The sequence below is a fragment of the Dermacentor andersoni genome, chromosome 2, assembly GCF_023375885.2.
Source record: "Dermacentor andersoni chromosome 2, qqDerAnde1_hic_scaffold, whole genome shotgun sequence".
NCBI lineage: Eukaryota > Metazoa > Arthropoda > Arachnida > Ixodida > Ixodidae > Dermacentor > Dermacentor andersoni.
The window spans coordinates 203,334,791-203,362,523 of record NC_092815.1 but is presented as its reverse complement, the minus strand read 5'-3'; the positions used below and the strand labels follow the sequence as shown (position 1 = coordinate 203,362,523).

General features: G+C 45.3%; 2 long non-coding RNA genes across 3 annotated transcripts in view; one reads left to right on the top strand and one right to left on the bottom strand.

The window, feature by feature from the left end:
* The window catches only part of LOC129387167 (uncharacterized), a 33,803-nt gene extending 9,360 nt beyond the window's left edge, over positions 1-24,443 (bottom strand). The window contains exons 1-2 of the long non-coding RNA XR_008614458.1: positions 24,304-24,443; positions 20,321-20,470 (exon numbers count right to left, since the gene is read on the bottom strand). This is a non-coding gene — a long non-coding RNA (uncharacterized lncRNA). The remainder of the gene's footprint in view (positions 1-20,320; positions 20,471-24,303) is intronic.
* Positions 7,027-15,530, top strand: LOC129387166 (uncharacterized). 2 transcript variants are annotated; one of them, XR_011892642.1, is made up of 3 exons: positions 7,027-8,138; positions 12,732-12,859; positions 14,920-15,530. It is a non-coding gene; the product is annotated as an uncharacterized lncRNA (long non-coding RNA). The 2 variants fall into 2 exon arrangements; XR_008614457.2 differs by lacking the exon at positions 7,027-8,138 and adding an exon at positions 11,402-11,750.
* Positions 24,444-27,733: the final 3,290 nt, after the last annotated feature.

Below are 27,733 nucleotides of genomic sequence, written 5' to 3'. Positions count from 1 at the left end.
CCCTGTCTTTCGCTAGCTGATTCCAACTTGCACCTACAAGTTTCCTCATTTAATCACCTCCACCTAGTTTTCTACCTTCCTCGACTGCGCTTCCCTTCCTTGGCATCAATTCGGTAAGTATCATGGTAAACCGGTTATCTACCCTAGGCATTACAGGGTCTGCGCGGCTCCATTTTTTTTCTCTGAATGTCAACTAGAAAATCGGCTATTCCCGTTTCTTCTGTGGCCCACACCGCTCTCTTCCTGTCTCCTCACGTTACCCCTAACGTCCATTCCATAGCTCTTTGAGCGGTCTTTAACTTCTCGAGTTTCTTTTTTAACTACCTTTTCTGGGCGATACCTTTCGTTTGGTATGTGCTCGAATTGGCAAAGTCAATTTTGGGGGTTGGCCATTCAAGTTTTCTCGGATGGTTCAAGGCAATCTTGGGAGTGGGCCAGGTAGGTTTCGAACACTGGTTATCTGTCTGCGAATTGGGCAAAGCCCAATTCAGTGCGTGCCGCCGCAGGTCCGGCACCGGGAACATGACCTCATACTTGGTCACCCGGGTTTTGGTACCATCGGACGTTAACGCCTGACGGACTCTGTATTTTTCGCTTCATGCGGCATAAAATGCTTTCGCATTAAAGGTTGTTTCAGTGTGATAAACCAGCAAAATTAAAGTGGGAGAGAACTCTGCTTCTTGCCAAAGAAGGCGATCGATGGGGAACTTGCGCAAGCCGGGTCTTTTGTTTTTTAATGCGTAAGCATTATTTCGCGACTCACCCAGGAAATCGGTCCGTCGATCTATCGGCCCATCTGTAATGCGAAATACGATGCATCCACCAAGAAAAAAAATCGAAGAACTACGTTGGTGTGTGGAACCTATGACCGTACGCACCGAAGCCGGGTGTCTTCCCCAGTGGGCTAAGTACAAACTTTTACAGCGTCGCTCCTAGGCGCCCATTCCTGCTGCGAGTGTCGGCGCCGCGCTTCGCAACCAAGCGAGCGAGCACAGCGAAAGATGAGAGCGGAGCGGGCGGTGAAAGACAGTGAGGGCGAGAATGAAAACGGAGGAGGGTGCAGCGGAGCCATGAGGCGGAAAGCGGAGGAAGAGCGTAAGCGAAAGCATGAAAAGAGAAGCGTAGCGAAGCGCTGCGCAAAACGAGCTCTGCGGCGACCATTGTTACGAGATGGCGCGAGATTAGGGCGCTTGTTGAGACGCGCTCGCTCGCCTCCACTCCATCGCTGGCGGGCGGCCATCGAGGCACCCTACGCGTCGCCTGTTCATCAAAGCACTGCATAAGCGGAGGTCACTTTGTGGCGGCTACTGTGAATGTCGCCCACGCATCGTCTACGTAATGCGTCTCGGGATCTCCCGATTAGCGACGGAGTCGCGCCACACTTAGCTCCGTTTGGAACGTGTCGCACGAGAGACACTGTCCGCGACAGCCAATATATCGCGAAATGAAAGCACGTATAGAGCTACTCTCCAATTTCGCATTAGCAAGTATCGTAGTCGTCACCTCACTCTTTCTTATTCTTTAATGCATGGGAGCTGAATTTTCAGAGAGACAAGAAAAACAAGGCGCTGCAAAAACATAAGGTGACTGAAAACACATTTAAAGTCAAACACTTGCAAGCGTCCAGTAAAGGCATCATGTCGGGCACTATTTCCTGTGCAGAGTACGCCCTATGAACATAAGCAAGAGGTTCTTGAAAAAACGACCGAGTGCTTCACGGTGCTTCTGTCACACTTTCTACTGCGCCGAAGGCTATGTAGGCCAAGTAACATGAACACGCGCCATGTGCTGGGTCACAGGGATCTTTAAAAGCTAGGAAAACATGCATGGTGTGATACCTAAATATTTTTAGTGTTCTTTGGAGAATGTCCCGAAGAACACAGCATTCCCTTGAATCTACACAACAGTCATCAATCGTTTCGGCGTGTTGACAGAAACGACAAAAATGTCGATCACGCACGAAACTGCGCTTTTTTTTACAACCAGGATTTGATAGGAAGCGTTGCCAACTGTAACGTAAAGGTTTTCATACCTGGAAAAATGATCCTTCAATGGACACGCTCAGGTACATTCCAAATAGGGTGCACGAGAATGCGGTACAGGAAACACCGTGTTTATGAGTGCAGTGAAATTTTCTTTGGGGGAGGCAGTGAAAATATCGACAATGCTAAAGCGACCTTTAAAAAAGTGAATGCTTTGGACAATCCTGTTCAAGCAGCCTCTGGTGCATCTCTGACATATGAATACGCAACTATTTCTGGAATGTAATTGATTAATTGAAATTGCAACAGCCTCTCAGAAATTAATGGTTTGCATCACGAAAGAAGAATAACCGGGAAGAAAGTTGCCTAACAAAAAGGTGAATTAGTCCATGGCCCCCACTCTCAAGAGAAAAAGAAAAGCTTGTCACACTGCTTGGCCTCGACACGCGAGCTCAATACATAGGTAGCAGATACAGATGGAAATCTGGGAACCTAAGCCACGAGCAGTGTAATACGTGCGGGAAATCATAAATCCAGCTGGTGGAAACAAATTGCAAGCTTCAGCTCGGCTAAATATGGAAAGCTGCCTCTCCTGCCAGTTTTTAACCTTACGTTGTACTTCTGCAACTGCCGCTAGCCAGTCAGGATTACTATTGCGATATTGAGATAGGGGTACACCAAAGTACTTAAAGTCCTGCCCCCACGGAATACCTGCGAAGTGAGTTGGCATCGTACACCATCATCATGATCAGCATGGCTACGCCCACTGCAGGGCAAAGACCTCTCCCATACTTCTCCAACTACGCCGTTTATGTGCTAATTGTGACCATGTTCTCCCTGCAAACTTCTTAATTTCATCCGTCCACCTAACTTTCTACCGCCCCCTGCTACGCTTCCCTTCTCTTGGAATTCAGTCCGTAACCCTTAATGACCATCGATTATCTTCCCTCCTCATTACGTGCCCTGCCCATGCCCATTTCTTTTTCTTGATTTCAACTAAGATGTCATTAACTCGCGTTTGTTTCCTCACCCCAATCTGCCCTCTTCTTATCCCTTAAACGTTACACCCACCATTCTTCTTTCCATAGGTCGTTGCATCGTCCTCAATTTAAGTAGAACCCTTTTCGTAAGCCTCCAGGTTTCTGCCCCGTAAGTGAGTACTGGTAAGACTCAGCTGTTATACACTTTTCTCTTGAGGAATAACGGCAACCTCCTGTTCATGATCTGAGAATGCCTGCCAAACGCACCCCAGCCCATTCTTATTCTTACCATACCACCATACACCACCGTACACCATTACACCGTTACCTTTACAGTACACCATAGACCGAACCAAAACCCAGAACTCTTCTCAGAGTTCACTGCTGCACTGGAAGCTGAACAAAACTGTTGCGTTATGGCAAGACAATATCTACACTCTTTTTGCCAGCACAGAAGAAGGCTATGTTATCTGCATAGCCAAGTACACGAATCTCATTAGACAACAATTTGAACCCAAGAAAAGCACGTTGCTTCAGAATTCGGGCACAAAGCGTTTCCAAGTACAAAGCGAATAATAGAAGGGACAAGGAACAACCTTGCCTTACAGATGCTCTGAGGTAGATAGATACGGATCGAGAATCATTAACCATTAACCTTCTTGCGCTATTAGCATAACAGATTGTGGTGCCGTTAAAAGAGACCCATTGTGTGTGTGCTTTTACACACGAAACAAGAAGCAGTGATTAAGTCAACCTTAACTATTCTGATCTGACCGACACTTTTTCTTATACTCTCTAGCACACCTCACAACGTTGATATTTGACTGGATTGATCTTCCTCTAAAGCCACATGTTTGATGGTGTTCTACGACTGATCGAATCACATCTTGAAGGCAATTAGCTAATATATTCGCAAATATTTTATCATCCACGTTGCAAGTTGATATCTATCTACTTTGTACAATTTGGTTGCATCGCTGCTTTTTGGAATAAGTGCTGTGTGAGCAGCATTCCGGGCAAGTTGGTAATCCATTGCTTAAATGATATTGCGCGACAAAAAACAAAATAAAAAAAACGACACGGACGTGAGAGAAAACGACACATTTGCGCTTGGTGTGTCGTCTTCTCTCACGTCCATGTCGTTTTTTTTGTTTTTTTGTCACGCAATATCATTTAAGAAGTGCTGTGTGCCCTTGACACAGCCTGGTGGGTAAGTATCCAATTCTGTAAGCATCTTCGTACACTTTAAGGAGAAAACGAGTGAATATAGAACGAAATGACTGATAAATTCTGCATTCAAGCCGTCAGGCCCTGAAGTTTTGCTTTTAGCTAGCGAATCAATTGCTGCTTCAACTTCTGTGATACATATGCCTCTTTTCACATCAGCATGTTCTTCGTGACTGAGCTGTGGCAGCAATAAAACAAATTTTCCGTTACCACTTCACTTTAAGTTACTTTATTACATGGAAATATATTATCATATTGGTCTGTGAACGCTTTATTTATTCTAGCGTGGTCATTGAGAATTGCTGCGGCATATTCTATCTCGAACACTTGCTTAGAGAGAGCATGCCAACGCTCATCACCGAGTGAATAACTACAAGGGTGTACCTACATATACTGACGAGTACGCGCACGGGCTAGTGCACCTCTGTATCTCTCATTGTTCCTTGTATATATCTGAGCCATAATTTTGTGAATGCCTTCAATGTATTTGCCAGGATGCAGGCATTCAAGTTCGTGTAGCTCATCTAGCGGTTTACACAACTTTTAAATTTTCCTTTTTTTCTCAGAAGAGACTATGGAAGCTTCTTTATTGGCTGTCATTTCAACTTGTTGCTTGAATATCTCCCACTGCGCAAAGATAGATAAAGAACTGCGACTTCATACTTCAATAAAGATTTCTGGGACGCGCTTGAGAAAAGGCATATTAGAGAGTAACAGTGTATTATTGTTCCATAAATTCCTGCTCATCCGTGAACATTGAAATTGCCGGTTGCCAAAACAAAGCTGCACTAAACAATGATCACTGAAAAACACATAATTGTCGCCGTACATTCTAGGAAGGACAGGTAAGGGTATATAAATCCTGATCATGCCTTGCAAGAGATGTACTTCGAAAGTGTGTGTAACCGCATGGGACTTTTTCCTGAGGCCGTAAATCAGCAAGGCGGTAGTCACATGTCATGGCATTCAAAGGCGTGAACGCTGGTATATCATGGTGTTGCCTTATAGACGACCGTTCCTGTGCACTACCCAGACAATTGAAGTCACCTAAGAAAACCAATATACGACCAGTGCAATAGTGCTGGGTCAATGAGAAAAAGTAGTATTCCCAGTCACGTGCCCTAATTGGCGCATACACGCTAAGAAACTTCCAAACTTGCGAGCAATAAAAAACAGCGCTAAACAACAGGACCTGTGAAGGAACAAAGACAACAGCGCTGTTCTCTGTGTCCCTTCGCTCATCCTGTTTAGCGCAGTGTTTTATGGCTTGTAATCATGAACCAACCAGCCCAAATATGTACCCTTCTCCAAACTTGACTTACGTTATTGACATCAAAATTTAAGGCGCTCTTTTCTATCAGTGCACACTCCCGTCAGGTTGCGTTGCCGTGTTTTGCTCACAAATACCGTACACACTAAACATTTTTACGCCCTTATGGGTGTTAAGAGGGGTGCTTTCTGCATTTACACCCCTGTCCACACCCGTTTAGCACCCTTTTCGGTCAAAACACCCTATCACAAGGGTGTACACTACACATAGGTGCGACTTTGCTAGAAGAAGGGTGTTAAATCGACGACTGAAGGGTGTTGAACGCATTGATGCATAAATCTAAGTAACGTGTACACGTCCACGCATTGAGCAATGTGTGTAGGTATTGCATTTTTAATGATAAAGCATTTTATGGCCTTTCAGGTAGGAAAGATGGCGTTCTCCGCAACAACAATCCATACGGGACCCTGCTCATGTCAATCTTGTCATTTCCCTTGAAAGCATTCAGAAAGCATTCAGAACGGCGCCGCCCTTTTATTCTCTCAAATTATTCACGTCATTTTAGCGTCACGTCCATTAAAAGAACACTAGGTCAACCTGACCTTTGGTTACGTCGTAGGTACTTTCGTTTGTGTATTTTTCATAGAATATGGTACTTTAACCCTTCTCTTAAAGAAAATATTTCACCACACCAAGTTGTATCTCGTCTCGCATCGACCATCAACACAAAATTGATGTGCCATTCTTCCTTTTTGCCAAGAACAGCCACTGAATGGAACCGCCTTCCCGCCTCCACAGTCTCAATTTGTGACACCACTAATTCAACATCGCTGTTCAAAGTGTTATTACAGTTTAATTTTCTATTCTTGCCCTGCACTGCAAATATTGTATACTTTCACCCCTTCTTTCTGTTGTGTTTACTAGGCCTTGAAAGTATATTATACATACTTTCAAGGCCTAGTAGACACAACAGAAAGAAGGGGTGAAATCGCGGCATTATTGCATTATTTACCCATAATTGCTCATAATTAACGTTCTATTTACTGCCTTCTGTATCACTACTGACGTCATACAAGACGCTGATGACGTCACATTTTATTGCTTTATTATACAAAGCAATAAAATGTGACGTCATCAGCGTCTTGTATGACGTCAGTAGTGATACAGAAGGTAGTAAATAGAACAACGTTAATTATGAGCAATTATGGGTAAATAATGTGAATTAGGGTGGAATAAATTCGGTTAAGGTTCGTACAAACTGTAGCAAGGTGGATTACGGCAGATGAAGGTAGAATTGTGAAGACACGTGACAATGTATGACGTATCACGGTCACGTGATAATTGCAAGTGTACATCCATGAAGTGATTAAGTTTTCGCATTCCTAAGTGACTGTCGATCTTTTTCTAGGATTCTGATGTTACTGGCATGACGGCCACTCCAAAATGTATCGTCAAGAAAATGTACGCACTTTCACTTACAATTTAATTATCACTATATTTTGTGCTCACAATTATATTATCATGCAATTAAACACTTCTTAGACTAACTGCAGTAGCAGAATGAAAACGCGCGAGCAACTTGCACAATTCTGCACGAATATTTCGGTGCCCTTAAAAGCCCAACAAGAAGTGGCGAAATTAAAGAAGCTGTCTGGATACATTGCTGAACAAACAGGGACGTGCTATTAGACGAGCCTCTGATGTACAATGGCATCAACGTACAATTTGCTTGGTGAAGCCATAACGAAGACATTTATAGCGGCGAGATCACGCTGGAAGTTCTCAAATCCGAATCTCCACGTACCTTGCCTAAGTTATTCAGAGTTTTACTAAGCTACTGGTCTGCCTTCTAAGCGCATCTTCGGACACAGTGTGTAAGGCTCATCCTATATATTAGGGGCTGGTGTCGTCAAAGCTGTAATTGCTTATCCACAGCATACGCTCTTACAAACGCATTCTCCAGTCGCCTCATGAATGCTTACGCGTCGCTGTCGCACGACCAAGATGTGAGGGTCTTTATCGAGCCAGGATATCGCTGTAACTACGCTGTGACCTCGCAAGGTTGCTTCGTTTGGACGCAGCGAATAATATAATCGCACCAGCAGAAGAGCGCCGATCGTCTCGCTCACGGTCCCGATTTGTGTACTGTACCCTCAGTCATGCAGCGCAGACTGCGCCCCCCCCCCCCAAAAAAACAAAAAAAAAATTTGCTCGGCACGAACCGTAGTAGCAACTACCCGCCTCACCGCTCTTGTTGGAGACCACAACGAAGCAGCAGCTAACAGGCGGCCATTCGAGCAAGCAAACCTGCCAGAATAAACCTTCAATTTGCGCGCCCGCCCCCTGCCCAATGAAAAGTGACCGGAAGTGACGGGACGACGCTGTACAGTCACTTCGGCGCGCGGCACGATGGGAAGGCGGAAGCTACGCCATTATTGCATTCTTTAGCTACGTGAAGTGCGTTCGCGTCTCGCGCTGTGCGACATAATTTTAAACGTGTGATTAGTTTTGTGCGCGGTGTAGAAAAAGGTGTGGCCCGTGCTTTGTGTATTACTCGTGCTCCACTTCAAAGCAAAGCGTTCGTACGCACTGGAAGATGGATCCACGGACGCTGAGACGAGCAGTTGCAACGTGCCCTGTGTCGGCGGTCGGTAGTACTGCCATAATGGAAATTTTCAGGCAAGTGCCCATTTATTTGGTATTTTTTTTGGTTTGTTACGTGTTTTCGTTCGCTCTAGAAGTATCTTACTGTGATCTCGTAGCATAATTCACTAATGTAAGAGCAAGAGCAGCTGCACTCCTAGTAGGGCAAGTTAACTACCTCGATCGCGCCCCGTCTTACATCGGGCGTGATACGCCTGCATAGTTACGATTTTCTCAGCGCTTCAACGTTCATAGATGTGCTTCTTTTGTGCGTTCAGCGCGGCTTCTTGTAATACGGTCGCTCGCACTTAAGTTAAATGTGGTCGACAACTTTTGCGTCGCGTAGAAAAAGGACGACTGACTTTGCCACCTTTCGAAAGAACTGGCGCGGTATTGGTTCTCCCTGATGCGGTCGCGTGCTGCTGTTGCTGCTTGCCGGGCGCCTTTAACATGTTTTCGGCTCGCTTTGTCTGTGCGTGTGTGCGCGCTCGCGCTCGGCTCGATTCGTGTGTGTGCGTGCGCTCAGCTCAGCTCGCTTTGTGTGTGTGTGTGCATGCGTGCGTCTTGCGCGCGCATACATGCCGGTTTGTATGGGCCGGCGTGCTTGCGTGTGTCTAGTGCGTATGTACAGTCTCGTCCACTCTTAGGGTGAACACGGCTCACCGTGGCCGCGCTCCGCGGGGCGCCAGTGCGTCCGGCGCGGCGGCGCATCGAAGCGAAGCGGCGCAGGCGCACACGGACCTCGGGGAGGCGCTTCGCGTCGTCTGCTTCAGCGCTGGAGCGCGCCGCTCTGGCTTTGCTGTAAAGTACACTTCGCTAGACCCAGGTGACTGAGGGACCGAGGCGGTGTTGCGGGAAGGCGCACTTCACTAACTGGAGCATTTTCCAGCTGGTTCGGTCTACAGCTTGTGAACAGCCTGCTTAATCAATATACATTAACAGAAACTAGCTTCTCACCACATAAATCACTTAGCATGTTTTTAATAAGTGATGAGGGTAAAAATACAGTCCTTTTTTCGCGCTCTTTATTACGCTGGGGCCATTTTATTTCACTCTCACAGCACTTGGTGTAGTGCATACCGAGAAACCTATTAGGCGCGCTCTTCTTCGTTGGAATCATCATGTGATGAGCCTAGCGCGCCGTTTCGCGCATGTCTTGATGCTAGAACGAATTTGCTTAATTGACCTAAGAAAGAGACCGAAACCCGCAATAAATTCCACAGAAAGTTACAGAGCGACTGTTCAATCATGCATCATTATGATTTCCATCGATGTTACCATTAAGGAGGGCAATAATATTGCTTCGACAGCAACTAAGAAAGTCACAACCGCTACTTCGCGACTCTCTTGTTGACGCGTTATGACGCTGGTAGGGGTGCGTGGAGCGCTTTACGGTGATGTAGGAAAGTGCTCTCCCCGGCATAGCAACTGATTTGGCGGCAATTTTACTCCACCTTTTCATCTTTCTACATCCTATAAAAATCAAAATTCATTTTTGTTGTAACAGTTTGGGTAAAATCACCGAAGCGGTGCCAGTCCTTTGACGGCTACCTGACGCGAGAAGTAACATTCTCATTTAGAGGAATCGTCGGTCAATAATTTGATTACATTGATTAGGTGAAGTAAAACATGTGGCGCCGTCGTTTGTTGGTTTATTTTTTTTCTCCTTGGAGTCAATGCACGCCGCATGCGAATGCTGTTTCCGTCCGTTTCGAATAGGTAATTGGAGTGGGAAATCTATAATCGACATGTTTGTTTTCTAGCTTAAATTACGTCTTGACGGGTAATTAAGTCGTTATTCGCTTCTATTTCATTTCAGTACTTCCTCGGAATAGATCATATGCATATTCTCACTAGCATATAATAATTTGTTAATTGTGCGGTATTCGTCCTGAAGCGACACATGGCCTCTGCGTTACGCCATATAGGTGGGCATCCGGTAAATTTGGAGAAAAGAGGAATTGATTTCTCTTTTCTTTAGGGGTTAAGGGGGGGGGGGGGCGAGGCTGAGTGGGTAAAACCAAAATATGAATACGGCACAGGAACCCTTGCCGCGAACAAGCGATGCTGTTGCCGTCGTGGGGAAGTGGCCGGTCCGTGTGTTAGACGAACGCGGCCATGATAATTAAGCTGGCGGTCATGAGGCCGGCCCGGTGTCGTCTGCCGACAGCATGCCGGTGGTCGGCCAACGGGCTCGACATTTGTAAAAGCCAAGCCCCGCCCAAGCCAGATTGCTGTGGTCGGGCCAGTCTACTTCTTAACTGACCATATGCGTGAGCCGGATCTACCGCCGAGCCCCCCCCCCCCCCCCTTTTTTTTTCTTTTTTTGCTTAGGTCATGCTACCCCGTCCTAGCTTAATATCCTGATGCGGTGCAGCCAACGGCTGCTCAAGTGAGTGACTGGCCGCTCACGAGTTAAAGATTTTGGGATGACTCGTCAAATCGAAAGACACCAGAGGTGTTTCCATTAAAAGCATTTCTGTCAACTTGCATGATGAATTGCATTTTCTTTGGTTGCTGGTTGTCATGGAACTTCGGCGATAAAAACGCTGTAACAGCGCAGGATAATTTTATATCCCCGGCGAACTTTCGGAAACTAGCCATGTCGCGGTTACCGGAAAAAGAAAGACGACGCATTGCAGATCTGTGCCTAAAAAACTATTCTCAACGCGTTATATCGGAGATAACAAAAAAGCCACTGAAAACTGTGTATCGAATCGTCCAGGCTTACAAGAAGATGGCGGATGCTCCCCGTAAAGCCCGGCAAAGAGTGACCACTGAAGCTGAATACATGACCATTGTTGCGGCGGCTGCTGCATACCCGACCTCCACCGTTCGGTAACTAAAAAACAGCCTCAGGCTGGGTTCTCTGACACGACTATCATGAGTCGGCTATACGCCCCAGCCTAATAAACAGCGCGAAAAAATTACTATTTTTACCATCATCACTTATTAAAAACATGCTAAGTGATTTATGTGGTGAGAAGCTCGTTTCTGTTAATGTATATTGATTAAGCAGGCTGTTCACAAGCTGTAGACCGAACCAGCTGGAAAATGCTCTAGTTAATGAAATGCGCCTTCCCGCAACGCCGCCTCGGTCCCTCAGTCACCTGGGTCTAGCGAAGTGTACTTTACAGCAAAGCCAGAGCGGCGCGCTCCAGCGCTGTAGCAGACGACGCGAAGCGCCTCCCTGAGGTCCGTGTGCGCCTGCGCCGCTTCGCTTCGATGCGCCGCCGCGCCGGACGCACTGGCGCCCCGCGGAGCGCGGCCACGGTGAGCCGTGTTCACCCTAAGAGTGGACGAGACTGTACGTGTTTTGTGAGCGTGTTTCTGTGTGGGTCACTGTGTGTGCGTGCACGTGTTAGCGTGTCTGCCTGCATGTATGTGTGATTTGTTTGTGTTTATCAATGTGCGCGTGCGTGCCTTTGTGTCTGCGCTTTGAGAGTGTGTATATTTGTGTGCGCGCGAGTGCGTTTTGTGTGCGTGCGTATGTATTGCATAAGGCCGGTAGAGTTTTACTCGCAATAAAACTCTTCCAATTTGGTGCAGCGAGTGTTGCCGCCTGAAAGCCGAGTTTGGTTTGCAGCCAACCTGGACAACTGCTGTATGAGGCGCTGTTTCTCAGGAGGATCAGTGGGAAGGCATCAGGTATACGCTTCCTCCTTTTTCCCGCCTCTGCCCTGATGAATCGATATCCTTGATTGTTATTCTAAAAGAAACGTTACGTCCAGAGCACAAATAAATGATTAAGAAATATGGTAGTGTGTTTCGCCATTACACTAATTCTGATCTTAAAGACGTGAATTTCCCATTAGCCCACATTTTCGTTGATGCATACAACCGCTGAAATTGTGAACAGCAGGTTATTGAAGACCCCCCGTCCTACGTATATAGCAATTGTCTTCAGGAGCTTCAATGAATTCTGAAAAGTTGAAGTGTTGTTGTTGCGCTTTAGAGGTATCATATGCAAGCTTTAGGTCTCTCCGGGTAGTTTGCATGGTCTTCGAGAGCTGTCGCCTATAGCCCTATTGAAATTCGTAACTACAGTTTGGAGCACTAGGGAAGCTAGAAGGCTTGTCCTGGATCTCGAGAAAGTGTTGAAGCTGGAAGTGTAGGTTGAGGAGTTTAGGGTTGGTCACACGAAGGCTTTTTATGCCTTAGCACTAGGAGTGTCAAAGGATAAAAAAGGCAGTGTGTCAAGCGTGGGAAGCTGCTTATGTGGTAGAGGCTTGTGCGTGTGTGTGTGTGAGCGCGCGTGCATGCATGCGTGCGTGTGTGAATTCGCTCCTCACAAGGGAGTGTGTGTGTGTAAGTGAGCTACTTCTTTGCTGGTGCTATTTGCCAAAAATTGGCAAGAAAACACAATAATCAATATAACTTGAAATAATAAGCTATGCAAAGCATGCTGGCATAGTAGCGACAGCAGCATATGAGCATACAAACATGCAGCTGTGTGACAATCTTAATGCATGACTGCAACATCTGGAAGGAAGCTTGCTTCTTTTTTAGTAAGCAGCGCAAAGTCCATATTTTTGCTTTTCTCGTGCAAACCAAAACGAGGCTCATTACCAGTGATCTTGTCTTTCATTCTAATAGCATTTGTTTATCTTAGAGTGTTGTTTCTCGCAGGTCATGCAGATGATAGCATCAATTTCACAATGCTCAGCCTTGGTGCCCTCCATTAAGAGCAAGCCACTTGCGTTCGCCTTCAGGCAGATGGTTGATGTCTTCTAGGAAGCAGTTGGGAAGACTACATTGTAAGTAGATGTAGGTGTGTAGTTTAATATAGTAAGTCAAGTTATAATTTAAAGCTCTGAGGCTCTTTGGCGGCCTAAGCTTGATGTCATATCCAGTTGTGTGTGTTTGTAAATATTGCCGATTGTAGTGCATACTGCAGGTATGACTGTTGATCCAAAGCATACAATTGCATTTTCTTGATGGCCTTTCATAATGAGGATTTTCTTTGTGCAAGAATATTCACAGATGGGGGCATTCCAGCATGATATTCTTTATTGTGCATTCAGTGCTAATTTCATATGACCTTCCTGCTACCAATGTTTTTGCAGGAAAGGAATATTTCCTTACTCTATGCAATGAGCTTGTTATTTGCTCATTGCATTACTTGTCTACCTTTAATTTAATCCCGTATAATTCTCAAAACCTTAATATTTGAGCTGTTTTTATTTCAAATACAATATTAACATGCGCCGGATTGCAATCTAGACTGCAAGGGAATTGAAGAAATTACAAGAAACTAGGACCTCTCATGGGTGTTAAAAAACATTTCCGCAGGCATTGCACCTATTTCTTGTACTGAGCTAGGTGCTCATGAAAATTGCAAGCATATGTCATTTCATACAGTTTTGCAGGATATAGCAGGCCTATCATTGTCACTAAGCACAACCTTTCCTCATTTGCATCATGAAAATCTGCCTCATGCTTAATTTGGGACAAGTCTTGAAAAATGAATGCTTCATAATTTTGAAACTACACAAAGTATTGGTTGGGGCTTGGCAGTTTTCAGACTTGACCATGTTGAACCTAGCCATTACAAGACGAGAAAAAAAAACATGCACAGGACTCATTCAATCAAATGCAATGCTGTGGTCATTTTCCATGTGGCAAAGTGTACTTTTAGGCGGGGGAAGGTAGCCAATTTACAACCATTGCGACTCATGCGGGTAGTGGCAACACAGGATGAGAAATGGTTGTGGCTCTGAGGTTCATTGAATATGTGAACACTTATATACAATCCCTCCCCACCCCCCAAGTGAAGGGTAACCGTGCAATATATTTTGGGCGGTAAAGATGATTTTTTTAGTAGACAAGAAATTTCAGGCTCTAGTTGAGATGCTACACAAAGGAGGACCATGTATGTATTCACAGAATAACATAAACTGCCTAGGAGGGGTATCACAGTTTAGAGCATGAAGTAGAAAGTGGGAGCATGACGAAGGATCATAAGTTTATTTAAACTTATGATCTTTGAGAATACTACTTGTCACCGTTTGCCAAGCTAACCTAATGAAAGAAAGGGGCCTGCTCTAAAAAAATAGTTAACACATGCTAAATTTTCAAGGAAAGTATGCCGAACTGTCAATTCTTACTAAATTAGTAAATAAGAAATACACAATAAATTTTAGGATACAGAAAGGGTCTAATAAACTGCATTGGGGAGTTGGAGATTGTTGGGCTGGATGCATGTATTGCAGGGCAAATGATAATGCCAGTGGGGGTTCCCTCATTTTCATTTTGTGTGCACTCTCAGTAATATTACTCTTTGTCTCCTAGTGTAATAATGTTGTGTACAAACAGCCATTTTTTAATGTCTTGTGCATGTCAGTCTTAATATGCCATATCCCGTAAGGTTCTCAGCTGCAGTACTTATAAAGTGTAATGCAGAGATATATTCCACATTTCATGTCAATTTCATATTAAGGTCACATACACACTCTTGGACAAATTTCTGTTGTTGAGAGATGTCATTGGTAGTGTCCTTAAATTTTATTCACTCTTATTTTCTATGGTGAAAAGGCTACTGTAAATTTATTTGCTTTTGCTGCTGTATGTGCCTTGTATTCACAGTGACATAGTGGTTTAGTGTTCACAGTAAATGCAATTCCTAAATTTGCAAAATAGAAATTTCTCCTACCTTTCACCTGTCTTGCCCAGTTGCCTGAGCTGTTCATTGTTTCCAGTCACATTAATTAAGTTTGTTACTTTCAGGAGCTTGTTGCCTTATCAAATTTTCCACAGTGCACATGTGTAATTGCACAGACTGAACTCTCATGATTCTCTTCTTATTTTGCTAATGCAGGATGCAAGATTCCAGCAAAGCCATGCGCTGCATTTATTGGTCAAGATGCTCAGAGAATGGAGTCCCTGCACCTCGTGGTGAAACGTGAACATTTTCTTTCTTTTGGAAAGCTAAACGTCATTTGCTGTATCAATTGCATTCTTGCAGCTCAGATGTGTACTATATTTTTTCTAATTTTGAATCAATTAATGTTCGCTGTTCAGTATAAAAATGACGTACAGTGTGAAGGACAAGGACTGCGAGAGATGACATACACTGCGCTGACTTCCAACAATATTTTATTGCGTTGCCACATCGTGTGTTTATACACAACAAGGGCCATGCGCAGAAAATGAAAGGCAGTCACAAGGGGTGTTCTAACAGCAAGTCATTGTACTAAGAACATGGTCACTAAAAAAAAAATCACAATTTCTATCTGTGGAGATACAAGACTTCACTAGGGGTCAGCGTGATAGAGGGGGCACTAACGCACACACTACCCATTTTTCTGGTGAAATAAGCATCAATAATGTACCGGGTGAGCTGTGTTTCGCTAGAACTTGCGTATCTTCAAAGAGGGGCATGCTGCGGCAGTCCCGGCAATGAATGCCGAAGTGGCCTTGAACAGTGTTAAGGGCGTTAAAGTGCACTTTTAAACGATCATTTAGGCACCTGCCTGTCCGTCCAACATATGTACTGCCTAAAACGGGAATATGGTAAACCACATTCGTTACACATATCGCAAAACGTTTTCTGTGCCCGACAGAGCAAGAACTCTGACACGATTTAGGCGCGTTTACACGCTTACAGAGCTTTGCCAGCTTTTCCAGGGCTGAGAAAAGGACTGGGATTCCTGGAGGTTGCCAAATCTTTTTTTAGCCTATCGGAGACATCATGCACATACGGTAGCACTGCGAACCAGTCTTTCAACCGGCTGGTTCCTTGACTGAGTGCGCTCATCACGTTTTGTGCCCTTCAGAAGCTGTTCCGCTATGGCTGAAATTAAGGCCAAAGGGTAGCCAACCCAAGAAAGGCGATCAACCTGTGCAGCAAGACTATCTTGCATTTCATGTGAGCAAGATTTATTGAGGCTGTTAACGAGGCAAATCTTTACAATACCTCGTTTAACAAGCTTTGAATGTGCAGAGTTAAAGGGCAAGAGTGACTTCTTACTTCTCGGTTCAAAGCACTAGCCCACCTGTTTATTTGTAAGGCACTGCCTGAGATCAAGAAAGCGCAAAGAATCATCAGTGGGGACCTCATTTGTTAGTTCTAGAGGCTGCAGCTCTTAAAGATCTCCAAGTCTCCCAAGCAGCAGGCTCAAAAGCATGATCAGTGCAATCAATAAATACCAGGTAGTCGTCCACAAACTTGCACACTTTGACAACGAGAGACGCATCTTGGGGACCTTGAATATTTCAATCATGATTAGCTAGATAAATATCACTCGGTGGCGGCGCCAGGCATGATCCTGCACAATATACAAATAAATGGTATTTGTATAGGATCATGCCTGGCGCCGCCACTATGTTATATTTATCTCGCTCATCATGATTGCAATATTGAAGGTCACCTAGATGAGTCTCCTGTCAAAGTGTGCAGGTTTGTGAATGACCACGTGGTATTCATTGATTGCGCTGATCACGCTTTCGAGCCTGTTGCTTCGGGAGTCTTGGAGATGTTTAAGAAAGCCTCTACAACTAACGCATGAGGTCCCCATTGGTGATTCCTCGCGCTTTGTAGATCTCAGGCTGGTGCTTCGATCTGAGAAGTAAGAAGTCACTCTTGCCCTTTAACTCTGCCCACTCAAAGCTTGTTAAATGAGGTATTAAAAGTTTTCCCTAGTTAACAGCCTCAATAAATCTTGTTCACACAAGATGCAACATAGTCTTGCTGCACAGGTTGATCACCTTTCCAGGATTGACTACCCTTTGGCCTTAATTTCAGCCATAGTGGAACAGCTTCTGAGGGGCACAAACCGTGATGAGCCCGCTCAGTCAAGGAGCCAGCCGGTTGAAAGACATAGGTTCGCAGTGCCACCGGTGGGTATGTGCATGATGTCTCCGATAGGCTAAAAAAGATTCGGCCATCTCCAGGAATCACAGGCCTTTTCTCAACCCCAGAAAAGCTGGCAAAGCTCTGTAAGTGTGTAAACGCGCCCAAATCACGTCAGAGTTCTTGCTCTGTCGGGCACAGAAAACGTTTTGCGATATGTGCAACGAATTTGGTTTACCATATTCCCCTATTTTGAGGCAGTAAATATGTTGGACGGACAGGCAGGTGCCTAAATGATCGTTTAAGAGAGCACTATAACGTCCATAACACTGTTCAAGGCCACTTGGGCATCCATTGCCCCGGGACTGTGACTGCGAGCCCCTCTTGGAATATACGGAAGTTCTAGTGAGACACAGCTAACAGGTCATCCGGGAAACTATAGAAGCAAATTTCACCGGAAAACTGGGTAGTGTGTGCGTTAGTGCCCCCTCTATCACGCTGACCCTAGTGAAGTCTTGTATCTCAAAAGATAGAAATTGTAATGTTTTTTTTTTTTTTCAGGTGGCCACGTCCTTAGTACAATTACTTGCTGTTAGACGCCCCTTGTGACTCATTTTCTGCGCATGCCCGCTCTTGTATACATACACACAATGTGGCAACACAATAAAATATTGGAAGTCAGCGCAGTCTATGTCGTCTCTCGCAGTCCTTGTAATTCACGCTGTACGTAATTTTTTCGCATTAATTGCCAACTATCCCAAGAAAGCACCTTTTTCAGTATATTTATAATGTTTGATACGACCATATGCTGGCAAATGTTAACAGTGTGATATTTAACTTGAACTTTTACATGACTGCCTGTGCCTGTGTTCTTTTAGTAACCAGAGTATGGCTAATTTATTACACCATATTTGCTAATTTGTATACTCACATGCTACAGCAAGCCCTAATCTTGTATTACTGCATCTAAGTGCAAATAATTTAGAAATTTACTATGTATTTTAAAACACTGTCCACCTTTCGTGTTCAGCAAAATTGTTTAATCAACAGTGGTTTGCTTTTATCAGGCCTTTTACAGCACCTTGAACCCACACAATAGTAGATGTGGAATACTCACCCTTGATTTATGGTAAGAAAAGAACCCATTTTCCAACTGCATACTGCATATGTACCAGTGCCTTCGGGTTACAAGACAGAAATTTATAGAAACTGGAATTGTAGTTAGAAAATCTCCTACACAGCACTTTTAGCACAGAGAACTCTCGTTTCACAAAAGAGGACAAACTATGTAGCACTAAAAAATTCTACATATTTTTCGTGCTCAAGTAATCTTGTTGGAAAGAGAAAGTTAGCAATAATACTGCTGGCTTAAACCTCACTTAAAGCACGTCTATGCTTGGAAAGTATTGTTTCAATCCAAAAAATGTTGGCCAGTTATGCTTACCTCGACTTTCCAAACTTTTCATAATGCTTTGCGATTACATTAGTGTACAAAGTAACAGGTGTCTTGTGCATTTGCTCTGCATTTCAATTACTCCCCTAATTCACCTTTGCAATGTCCCTTTTTTTTTTTTCAAGGCATCGAAACTTGAATTTTCGTTCATTGAGCCTTATACTGAAAATTTATTCCTTTATGTGGCCCAAAACACTGCGAGGTCAACTCGGGCTCTTTCAGTGCTGCTATACATAGTTTCTTCTCTAATAACAGATTTGATCAATACTTATATTTTAGATACCTTTGTGGGAAATGTACATGTTCTTGTACTTAACGATGTGTTTGGTGATTGTGCATGTTTATATTTCATGTGATTTATGTATATATTGTACTCTGTGTCGCAGCATGCAATAAATATATTTACATTTTTCTTGAAAATGCCATATATCGTACCAGTCTGTGTTGCATTTTATGTGGATCTGGAAATCGTGATAACCGTTGGTGTTGATATACATGCTCAAAAGTGACATTTGCTAGGTTGTATATGTGCAGCGAAGACAGGTTTTGCAATATACACCGTGAATTACTAATATGTAATGTGATCCACACGTATACGTGCGTGTGTGCCCATCGAAGCTTCAAGGCTGGCTGTTCGACGGTGTGTTTGGTAGCCGAACTTGAACCTTCTGGCACACGCGAGAGTTACGCGTGGATCGCTGTACATAGTAGTAATTGAAGGCGTGTACTGCCGAACCTGCCTTCCATACACACTAGCAATAAAAGGGTGTACACCCTGCCAACACCCACATAGATGGGTGTTAATATGGACTTGCACCCCTACACCCTAAATTTATTTTGCTGGACACCCTTCCTCTAGGGTGATATAACTGCACCCCAACTGTAGGGTGTAGACAACAGCACCCTTAGGGTGTTCGTCTGGCGACAAACTGATTTACACCCTTAAGGGTGTTAAAATGTTTACTGTGTACAAGACGTCAGTCGCGTGGCTGCGCATACTTCATACTGGTAAAGGAATGGCGCTTCAGCAGGCTACTGCTTTGGGCTAATGGTTACAATTCTTTGAGCTTGTTTCCGTCGTCCCCCAGTGTTAGTTCCAAGTGGCGCGTAAATAACATTGTTCATGAGCTACAACAGCCGTTGTCTGATCATCGGATTCAGTTTTTTTCCCTGAATCGCAATGATATCTGGCGCTTGGCTGCGCAACAAGTGCAACAGCTGACGTCGCACGATAAGCGCTGAGTGTGTTTATCGCGTTGTTTCATTACGATTGAGGTATCAGCGCAGATGTGAAATTGCTGAGCAACATAACATACACTCTTAGGCAAAGTTACACCCTTTGGCTTGCCCCTTCTGCCACACAACGATAATCGTCATCTGCCTTGATGCGTTTCCTTTCTTTAACGCTGCGAGCCCGGTACTTTCCAGCAACGAACGGCACGCGCGTTATCAGCATAGAACGGTTTACACCCTTTGGAGTGCCCCTTATGATAACGCGCGTGCCGTTCGTTACTGGAAAGTACCGGGCTCGCAGCGTTAAAGAAAGGAAATGCATCAAGGCAGATAACGATTATTGTTGTGTGGCAGAAGGGGCAAGCCAAAGGGTGTAACTTTGCCTAAGAGTGTAGTCAAGAACAAGGACAAATGTATAGGTCAGTCATCAGCTTTCCTACCAAACGATGAGACAGCATTAACTGATCACTCGTGATAATATGAAGATTTTTACACGTCACCCAAATTAGTTCAGAATCACTGTTTAATCTTTTTCTTCCAACAAAAACCTTCAGTTGCTAGACCAGCGCTTGTCCTGTATTCTCTCTCGTGTTTCGTTTCTAATTGCACTACTTAAAATTGGATTCTCACTCGCCCGTTTTTCAATGCTTCTGCAGCACAAATGTATGGCCCCTTCATTCCCCTCTCCCTATGTATTTCCCACGGACATTAAGCGTGAACTAAAGAAAAAACGCCATATACCTCTTTTTCCTGATGAAGAAGGCAGCGAGTTATTGACTCGAAGTGATGCCTGGCTTGTTGGTTCCACATCTTGCTGTGTGGATCCGTGGCGCTCTTCAAAGTCCCGTTGTTGTAGATATTCAGGAGACCCAGTAGCTCCGTAGCTAGTATCTAAAATGACCACAAAGCGTGTGTAAACATCGAGATCGTATATAATTGACTGACCCAGGCTTAAACCTTCACGAAAAAGTATTTTGCAATAAAATATTGCGTGAGTCCTCGGTTGGTATTTCAAATGTTTTTAAACGATGAATGGATTGTATAAAACGTTAGAATATTTAGCAGTTGGAGTTGCGGTGGCTGGTGCTTTTGACTAGTTGATATAGTAGAATAATTTTACGCAATGAATAAGAAACGTAAATGTACGGTAATGTACGTTCACAAAAGCGGTAAAAAAAGGGCTCGGCTCGCCGCAGTCGGCAGAACGTGCCTGCTTTTAGACGGCCACACTTACGCACGTTTTTCCCCCGCGGCAAGCAAGTCATTTGCTACCAATTGGATTCAATGCAGCTCTGATCAGCGATGATCAGAGAGGATGACATATCTATTGGCGGCATTTGAACTGGCGAACGAAACGGTCTTTCCTGATTAATTTTCCCGATCGGCGGTAAGAGGCCGGCCGCAAAAAGTAGTTCCGAGATGGATTCGGTCCGCGGCAACAAAGGATTGCCGCTTGACTGTTTTCGCGCCACACTTTCTACTGCCTGAAGCACGCTGCGGGATTCTTCGCCGTTAGTGTGAACGTACCTTAATATGGCATTGGCAGCATAGCCTGCTAAATATTTCGTGAAAGGGATGCCGAAGAATAAACTGAAGAGTGCACTGAAGACGACGGCCCATACTGATTTAAGCTGACTTCACGCACAATCTTGCATGTGACTCAAGTGCTGTAGTTTGCCTGAAATTATATTCATCTCACTGTTAAGAAGCGGGTACTTCTGTGTGGTCGTCGGAGCTGTGTGCAGTGGTCGCTTTTTGGCTGTGATGTGCACTGAAGCCAAGGCGCCTACCTGGCGTGCCTAGAGACGATCTCGCTCTTTCCCGCAGGGCTGGTGAGAAGATATCGGAAGCTCGCAGATAAAATGTGTATCTCGAGGGCAATGTGTGTGTGTGTGTTTTAATGCGATGGCATTACTTGGTCCTTTATGCGACCCCACCGTAACCAGAAAGGCGTGACAGAAAGCCGTGGGAGAAAACTGACGCACAAATTACGTCATCTTCATCTAACTACAAAACACACAGTAGCCACAGTGGGCATAGGATACACTGCCCCACCGCCACTCCCCATGGCCGCTACTACCGTTCCGTAGCCGAGTGCGCTAACCACTGCACCACCGTTGAATCATGCGACTACGATGAATATCTTCGATACTGTGCACGTGGTTGGGCTCTGCCTAGCGGGCGATTCGCTTGATGACGCGTCATAGGAATGGCGCCACTGTCGGCGCTATGGAGTCTGCGTCGCCCCACGTTGAACCCCTCGCTCTTACGTCATCGAGCGAGACACCAAAGCTTGGCAGGAGGCGCCATTTCGCTGTCCACGGAGTACGAGACTACCTCAACGCAGCGAAACGTGCGAATCGAGCTAGCAACGTTCACCACCCAAGTCGCTGACAACGCGAAAGGCAGAGCGAGTGGACGCGGAGCGAGCACGCGGCTAGCGGCAGCGGCTGCAGCGAAGCAACGTGCAAACCCCAGTAGCTCTAAACTCAGTCACGTTCCACCGCATCACTAAACTCAGCGACGTAAATGAGCGACATTCTCGGCGAGAAGTAATGCTCTCCGCATCTTCCTTGGGTGTCAAAGTCTTTTTCTTTAGGTGTTACGACTGTTTACTGGTAATATTGATCAGTTTTTATGTAGTGCTTGCTAATGTACCATGTGTCCTGCGCTTTTTGTTCCTAGTAGATAAATTATGTTACGGTACTATAACGAAAGCGACTTCTGCCTTGTCTTTCCGACTCTGGCGGGGATGCAGCCAGGTTTGAGATGCGCTGAAGGAACATAGGTAAAGGTTTGTAATAGGCCTTCCGACGGTAGCGGACTCATAGCACTAAGACGCAGTGTAAGGTTAGCGAGACAGATTATAGTTTCAAAACTGGCATTTGTGCCAATATCAGGTGTTTCTTTGAATTTTTGTACTTGGAGATATGTGAAGCCACGACAGCGTTGTAGTGAATTGATTGCTTAATAAATGTTACTCCCATGATGATGCTTAAAATTCGTGCGGGGCTAAAGGTTGTTTGCCGCCGCTTCCTACCTAATCTACGCTTCCTTTCTGATATTTGTGTTAATTTCTTTTTAGTAGTGCACCTGTTGAATGAATCAATACCGTATATTTTATGAACAGTCGTGAGCTCCTTAACATTTTGGAGCAACACAGTAAAATAAGTACTTAGCACCCTTACTGTCGTGTAGTGTCTGTGCTACTTAGATGCACGCACTTTACAAAATGGTGAAAACCTTTAGGCGGGTGAAATTCAGGAGGGAACTTTCCACGATACCCTCAGCGAAGTACCACACGTAGCAGTAGCTTTGTTAAACCCTTTCAGCTAGTGATGGTGTACGCGCTTGAACCCGTAGCATTTATTGCGATAGCAAAAGTACGGACCGTCCAGACACATTTCCGCCGTCGCCGTGATGTTCCGTACAAAGTCCAAGTGGATTAAGTGGTATAACATCTCGGCCGTGCGCCGTATGCCGTAGGTGCGAGCGAAAGTCTGCGAGGGCGAGATGAGAAGTGTGAGGCGCTTTCTCGAGTTCTTCTCACGCGCGCAAGGAAGGAGCGGGAAGATGTGCGTACGCTACGACGGGGGCTGGCTAGTGCGCGTCTGCTCTTTTTACTCCAGGTGCGGCAGCTGAGCGCGGCCATGTGCTGAGCAATCGGCGCTTGGTTCCAAGGCTAGCCGACCGGCTAGCCGAACATGGCGCCGTGTGCGCCGTGTTCTTGAGCTCTCAGTTCGTGTTAAAGCGACAGGCAGCAGGAAGGAGAATTCGCCCACTGATGCTGTCGCCCTTCACCGCACCAGCGTTCTGACAGCGAATGACCGCAGTCATTTAGCGAGATGTTTTCGTGTTTGGTTGTGCGCGCGTGACAACGTTCCTGTTACTTTAGTTAGTAAGCGAACGTTTACATTAGTTTATGCAGCTGATGAACACGCTAACCTTAATTCGTATATCTGTCTAATAATTTGCTATCGCAGTAAATGGACACTGAACGACGAGTAAACTAAACTGCATGCAAACTCAGAGTGCAAAGCATCACTGCACGGGACCATGTTGGCAAACGCGCTGCCATGTAAGCTTCACGTGATTTCCCGCGTACCACGTTCCCTGAAAAATCCCGAAAAAAAAGTTCCTTCTTTCTCCTAGCGCTGGCAGGCATCATTAAAGCTGCACATATGTTCTTGAGGTTGTTTTATTACGTTTGTGCAAAAAAGAAAAAAAAACGCTACATTTCAGAGTTCAGAATAAATTGTGTTTTACTAGGCGATATATGAAGTTCTGTGAAGAAGGCTTATCCACACATCTAACTTACCCTCACTAAGGTAGGCGCCCTTCTACTAGTAGCACTGTTGAATCTGAGGCATGCGTTTTGAAAGCATGGGTGGTGTGGGGAATGTAGGATGGCAGGAATGACTTCAAGAGCCCGCATGCTGACATCTCGATTAGGATTCCGTTGCGAAGTCCGTCATCTTTGCTATGCCGAGCAAGATGTCAAAGACACAGAGCTTTCATGCCGTACATATGGTCTGTTACTTGTGGTTATGAAGACTGAATAAAGCTAAGTGTCCGTTCCTGTGAACTATACAAGGCCTTGAAAAAAGAAATTGTAACTTTACACACCCATGTATCGAATGTCCGCATTAATTTTTCACTAAAGCTCTTAGTATTCGGTCTCTGTGGTGAAAGTGCAAACTTGTGAACCTCTGGGTGCAACTCACATTTCCAAAGATTCCGTAATTGTAGGCTGGCGATCCTTTGGCGTAAAGCAATGGTGAAGAGAGCAGGCCGGGAGGGAGGTAGATGTGACGTCGAGGGCCGTCGTACAGGGCGTTTGTCGCTGCCGATTCGGTCAGCCGGGCTGCCCCACTATAATCGAGCCAGAGTAATGGCCACAACTTCACAGTCCGCACGGCTGCCAGAGACGCCAGGTATCCATTCGCATTGAAGTTGAACTTGAATTGACGCAAATATTCGTTAATGTACTTGACCGTTTGATCCGAAAAGCCCATGGTCACGCTGATAGCGCTAAGAGCTTCCTCGTAACTCTTGACAATCGAGGAACCGCTGGCGAGGTGAGACGCGAGCGTCGAGACAACACTCTGTCGGATCCGATCCGCTGCAGCCAAGGATTCTGATGACACTGCGCAAGAAGAATTTCAGGAATATATCAGTGATTGCAAAAATATGGATCATGCTGATGCCCACATAGGTGAGCAATTTCGCAGTGTTTCCATTGCCATTTTTCAATGTTTCTGTGTTTGTGCTACACTATAAGGACAACAAAAGAAAAAGAAAATACCTCTAAACGAACGAGGGATTGATATTTCCAAGTGTACTGTTCAGAAAAGACTACTACATGTGCAGACCTGCTGGACAGTGCATATTTTGGCAACTGCTTGCTGTGTCATTGTCGCTGCCTACGGTGTCATGCCGCGAGACATAAATGCAGTCTACCCTATTCACTGCCTGCTTTAAATGCTTGGCATGCGTACGCCCAGACGTACGGATGCATCATCGTTCTGCGACTGTATCATGTGCATAGAGGGCAAAGCCCTTGGAGGAAGGAAATGAACTAGGCGGAAGCATTACGTGACGCAGCCAGCTTTTGAAGCCAAATCTCCGTGAAGCCATCCCCTTCGCCTTGTCTCTCTAGAAATTGGTTGATCCAGCTTTTTAGAGGAAATGGTCATAGCAGCAACGTGAAGCGTGTATGCTAAGAAGCTGTGCTAGCGTTGTTGTGCAATCATAAACGCGATTATCTGAATGTACGCATTCCTTTATTTTCTGAAAAGCACTTTCATTTGAAAGTCGAACCAATGACGGTGATTGCAAGAATGTGAGGCATGTGCCTCCGCACAGCGCACACATCACCCCGGAGACGTGCGCTCGTAGATATGTTGAAATGTGCGCGGACCTCTGAAAACAATGTGAGCCATGGCAGCGCCACCGCGCGGTGACGGTATTCGGGGATCTTTTCAGAAAAAGCACCAGGAATGCCGTCGCCCGTACATGCTGACTGTGTCAGACTGGAAGACAATTCCAAGCGCAACCAACTTTACTGTGTATGCCTTTATAAGTGTCTCGGCTGTCGGCCAGGCTATCTGCAGAATTGCTCAATGATGAAAGACATCACACCTGCTTATCCCATCGCAACAAATATGCGCCATCAAGAGCGCTATTATAAAATTAAAGCAAACCATGCCGAAGCTTACTTTTCTACATGTAAGGTATTCTCAAAGCGGCAAATTGCTCATTCGAGAAACTTCTAACCACTACGACCTTTACTACACCCACAGACGTAAAGGGGCCCAGCATTTTTTAATACAGAAACACACACTTGTGGAACAAACGCGACCTAAATAGTGTCATTGCAACAAATATACGTCAGCAAGGCGCAATTTGTGTAATGAAGCACATTATTGTAACCTTTCTATGCCTACTGTTCTAACGATTAGGTCGGCACAAAACGGTAAGGTATCGCCATCTTGCGAACTGTTGATGATTGCCTGACGTACATACGTGGGATAGATTTTAGGTGCGTCTTGTCAAACGACGTTGCGCGTTAAAAATCCGACCGGGCCAGCACGTGCCCGTGCACTTTGCGGCCTCCGAGTAAAGCCTGTTTCACATGGCGTGATTTTCGTCCCTCCGGAAAAAAGATTTCCCCACCGCCCTCTCTCTCTACGACGCGTCGCGCCTGTCGGTGCAATGTTTTGGGCGCCAACATGCTAAAATAAGAAACAAGTAGGGTAAAAGTCCCTCGAAATTGAAACGAGAGCCATTTCGCGTTTTTTGACAGTTTTTAACACTTTTTTTTCTGATGGAGGTTTTGAGAAATTTCTGTCGTTCAACAAATCCATCAAACTGCAGCTAACCGAGTGAAGCTGTGGATTGCGAAAGCGGTACGTACCACCAAGCACCGACACACGATAAAGGCAGACAAAAATTCGTGGTTCAGATTCGGCCCTCTGATTTCTATGCGTTTTTGACATGTGACATTTCTAATCAAGCGACATTTTCTTTCATGTAGGTTTCGGGAGGTAACTGTAGGTAGCTACGCGCATTTCTATTATTCACCTGCGCTGCAAGTTGTAGTTACTACGAGGTGTCCCTCACGAAAAGACGTGGCCTTCGGATGGCGTCTCAGCTTTCTGGCTCGTTGCATACGCGCTGGTCGTTATAAGCGAAAACGCGAGATTTGTAGCGCGGTATGCTTTTACGGTAGTCTGTATTATGATTCATTCGCTCGTACTGGTCAATTCAAAGAATATGCAACTACGGCGAAATGCTGTATCGAGGGCATATTATCTGACCTCTTAATGTCGCTCTGCGCGCACGACCGTTTAGTTGCCGTCTCTTCGTGTTGGCTTTCGCGCGTGACTTTTCCCCGTGAATTAAGCGTCTGATTTCGAGAGGTAGAGAGAGCAAGAAACAAGCTTTAAGGATATGCTGGAGATGTCATCCTGGCGTTTCCCTTAACGTTGTGTTGTTAACTGTGTGGGGCATGAGCAAACATTGCATAGGAGTACTTGTCGCATCAGCGTCAGAAGAAAATAAAGCACACTGCCTCGTATTCTTGTGCTTGGCCACCTTTTCTTGGCTTCAATTTTGGTGAAGCCAATCTTACTCGGGCTAAGAACCCTCACAAATGGTTGCGTTATGACGTGCGCCAATGCCGAACGCGTTTCTATGGCACAAAGCACCATGATAGCGTTATCTGCTACGCAGAAAGAATAGGGCAATGCAGACTAATAATCAAGGCAGTGGCGCTCCGCTATTCTTTCAGTTAATTCATTCAGACAGGAGGTACATTTCCTAATGCCCCAGATCTCAACATTTGTAGACAGCAATATACAATACACCACAAGAAATCCCTCCACCAGGGAATACTGGCACGTTTAAGACGTGTATGATAACAGAGAAAACGGGTAAAGACGATATTCTAATAGACATTAAGATGAAAAATATGCCGCTAGGCAGCTCATGTTATGCGCAGACTAGGTAACCGTTGGGCCTTTAGGGTAACGGAATGGGTACCAAGAGAAGAGAAGAGAATGGCAGAAGTCTAGATGGGGGGGGGGGGGGGGGGTGCGACGAAATTAGAAAATTTGCGGGTGCTGGTTGGAATCGGTTGGCGCAGGACAGGGG